This window comes from Raphanus sativus, unplaced genomic scaffold (genome assembly GCF_000801105.2).
Source record: "Raphanus sativus cultivar WK10039 unplaced genomic scaffold, ASM80110v3 Scaffold5260, whole genome shotgun sequence".
Classification (NCBI taxonomy): Eukaryota; Viridiplantae; Streptophyta; class Magnoliopsida; order Brassicales; family Brassicaceae; genus Raphanus; species Raphanus sativus.
The window spans coordinates 881-4,362 of NW_026620560.1; the positions used below are offsets into that span (position 1 = coordinate 881).

The following is a 3,482-nucleotide window of genomic DNA, read 5'->3' on the forward strand; positions in this document are numbered from 1 at the left end:
TGAAATTCAAATGACTCCAATAAAAAATGTGGCTGGGTTCGCCACTGTTTATATCTCTTATGCATTTATACATATATTTATCTCCAATAAAAAATGTGGCTGGATTATAATTTTTCATTTTCTTATATATTATCTTCTAAATCTATTAATTTAGAAAATGGAAAATTGAATTGATTTAAAATATATTAGAGATTGTATAATCATTTAATATTGATTGTTACTATCTAAAAATATTTATACTTATTAGAAAATTTATCAGATTATTTATATCATCCAAACTGATTAGGATTTTAAAACAAATATTATTATTGTTGGTTTAAAAGTATAATTGGTAAATTTTCTTTACTTTTATTTGATGACAAAAACAAAATTTAGGAGTATGATTCTGTGCATTGGTTTTAGAATACATATGAATAACTTTATTTACTTTACAAATTCACCATGATTTTCTATTTATTTTATATCAAGTAGAATTATTTTATTTAATAGTATATATTTTATTTAAAATATACATTTTGTAATACCATTTCGAATAAAGTGTATGAAAATGACAAACTATAACTATAATTAAGTTAATTTTACTAAAATATATCACAAATTTAGTAAAGCAAACTGATGACAAAGCACTAAGCAAGACGGGCCTTCTTCACCATCTTCGAAGCTGCTCTGGCTAAAGGCTTCTGTGGCTCTCCACCATCTGGGTCTGATACCGCATCTGGTACTGCCTGCTGACTGCCACCCCCAGTCTCAGCCTTAGCAAGAACCGTTCCGTCAACTGATGTGTCCTCCCTCTTGTTCACGTTGTCTCCCTGAGCATGTTCAATAATCTATATTAACTTACGGTAGTTGAAAATATCAAGACAAAACAATCATAACACTCACAGTATCAACGAAACCAGGGAGCAGCACTTCCGCTAAGAATCCGTGTGATTGTGAAATCTGATGATTTGCAGTGAAGTTGTCTGCACTAACTCAGGTGAATGTCTTTCCTTCCATATCCAAAATAAAGGGGGGGGGGGGATCTGAGTATCCTCAGTGCTAACACCATCTCTGAGAGTTAAGAGTGTAACTTACCAACATATGACCAGCCTTACTTGCTTTGAGGTTACGGAGCTTCGTCATCACCCCATCAAAACCAGCGAATACTCCCTCAGCAGTATCATCAGCTATGCCCATCTCCACTTGGTATCTAGTAACCAGTATTAAAATTTTCAAAGCTCAGGGCTAAAATGGTGCTGTACACATACTGAAACGGAAATGAGTAATATGATAAAATGTGTTACATACGGGAGAGGACCAACAGCATATGTGTATTGTCGCAGTGCCCACATGTGAACGCCGAGTCCGTGCGTTCCAGTTTTTTTGGTGCACTTAGAGCAACCAACATAACACCACCCTTTATCCATCTTGATGCCAGTAACTTTCCCAGAACACATGAAGTTAATGTCCTGCATGATGGAATAACAGAACCGGTTCAATGGTATCAACCACGTGTTTTTAAATGCTCTCAGGTTAGAGGTACTACCTGGGATGGAGCAGTCATGACAAACTCATTAAGCTCGGATATAGTCAGGCTCCCAACCTTGGCATATCCCTTCAGAAACGGAGCTGCTGATTGATGCCCGGAGACCACCATGTGTATTTTAGTAATATCTTGGTCACATAAGCTGCAACATTAGTCTCCTTATCGAAATATATGTGTGTCCCTGAAAGTTGCATTAAGGAACAAACGGCCTGCGCGACAGAGTTCTGACGGAAGTATTAACAAACGCTGGAGCTTTTATTTGTGTCAGATAATTGTTTCGTTAAATATAAATAGATAACTAAATACCTCCAACTATTTTAGGATTTAACCTTGTCGCAATGACAACCCTTGGTTCACCATGCATGGCTTCCAGCTTGTTGTGAGAAACAGCGTGAGAGTCGAAGTCACATTCACATTGCTGCCAGTACAATACAGATACTTATATTATTTTTTATGAAAATTAAAATAAATATGTTATATGAGATATATTAAATTTCGAGAATCAGAATTATAGGAACTACTTACTTATCCATTTTGACGGTCACCATCAAGTGATTTTTGTCTTCCGGAGGGTCACTGACAGAGCTCTTAACCGCCGTGATCTCCCCAATGATGTCTATGCAATAACGAAAACGTAAATTTAATTTCTGGTTAGTATGATGACAAATGAAAGAGGGGTACCCGGAAGTTGAGAGCTTGTGTTTGCTAGAGCAAGCATCTTGCTTTAACTACGAAACCGGAAACACTCTTCAGGTAGCGGAGAAGTGGGCTCAGTCAACACATTCCAGGAGGTAACATCACTGAAACGAATCAACAAAGGGGAGTCCGACAGTCTGAATTTTGGATTACACCGAGTCACATCGAAGCGGGTTACGGAATACATCGAGCCTGCCGTGAGATGGGGACCAAAAGTCGGAACACGGGCACGGCTAGCAGCAACGGTGGCTGGCATAAGAGTTGTCTAAAAGTAAATCGGAAATGTCACAATCAATAAAAGGAACATAAACGCTTAATGAGAAATCTTATAATCTGGGGAAAATAAACTTAGATACAATCCGAAATCTAAAATGGAACTCACATTCGTATCAAGCAGGAGCATATCGATGGACATCAGTTCATCATCTCGCCTGATGTATTGAAAGTGATATCTTTAAGGAGAGCTTTAATGATGATGATTGAATACATGCCTTTCCGTCGGCTAAGAAAGTTTGACCGTGAATTCCCACATAAGGCCCAAAACACATATATAAGCCCGCATCATTTGAATTCTCGAATTAATGAAGCAGTGTGTTTTAATTAAACTGACACGTGGCGACTCCTGGTGAGACGAATTTATGTGCTGGCATCCTATGTGGCTTCATGGGAGGGATGAAAACAGTTCTTTATATATAAAGATATATACACTAGATATGAGCCTGTTGCGTTGCAACGGTTTTGTTTGATGTTTTAATTTAATAAAAAACATAAAATAATAATCACTTTATTATAATTTTATGATTTATTTGCATACGTTGTGTAAGATTTATTGTATAACTAAAAATAATTTTCATACATAAGTTCAAGTTAAAATTTATATTTTATAATAATGGCACATAGATGAATTGTTATCAACTTACTACTTGGATTAGAAAAAAAATTATATCTAAATGTTTGAATTGAACCCAACCTAAAATAAAAAATTGAATGAAAAATAAGAAAAATTGAAAGTCAAATCAAGTAAATGATAACATTATACATTTTCTTATGTACTAATCTAATAATTTATTAAATAAGTTTTTAAAATTTTATTTTGCTTGAATTGTTTTTTAAAAAGGAAAAATAATCTATTTTATAAATATCCTTTTTATTTACAATAAAAATAAAAATAATATTAAATACTCTTTTACATTTTTGATTAGGGTAAAATAAAAGTAATCTATGATTTTAGCTAAATCATAGATTTATTATTAAACAGTTT

General features: G+C 34.4%; 1 long non-coding RNA gene across 4 annotated transcripts; it reads right to left on the minus strand.

The window, feature by feature from the left end:
- Positions 1-562: 562 nt before the first annotated feature.
- Positions 563-2,733, minus strand: LOC130507693 (uncharacterized). 4 transcript variants are annotated; one of them, XR_008942401.1, is made up of 8 exons: positions 2,604-2,718; positions 2,207-2,470; positions 2,051-2,141; positions 1,832-1,943; positions 1,526-1,734; positions 1,288-1,448; positions 883-1,189; positions 563-809 (listed from the first exon to the last, which is right to left on the minus strand). It is a non-coding gene; the product is annotated as an uncharacterized LOC130507693 (long non-coding RNA). The 4 variants fall into 4 exon arrangements; XR_008942399.1 differs by having other exon boundaries at positions 2,051-2,486; positions 2,604-2,733; XR_008942398.1 differs by having other exon boundaries at positions 2,051-2,470; positions 2,604-2,719.
- Between the last annotated feature and the right edge of the window lie 749 nt (positions 2,734-3,482).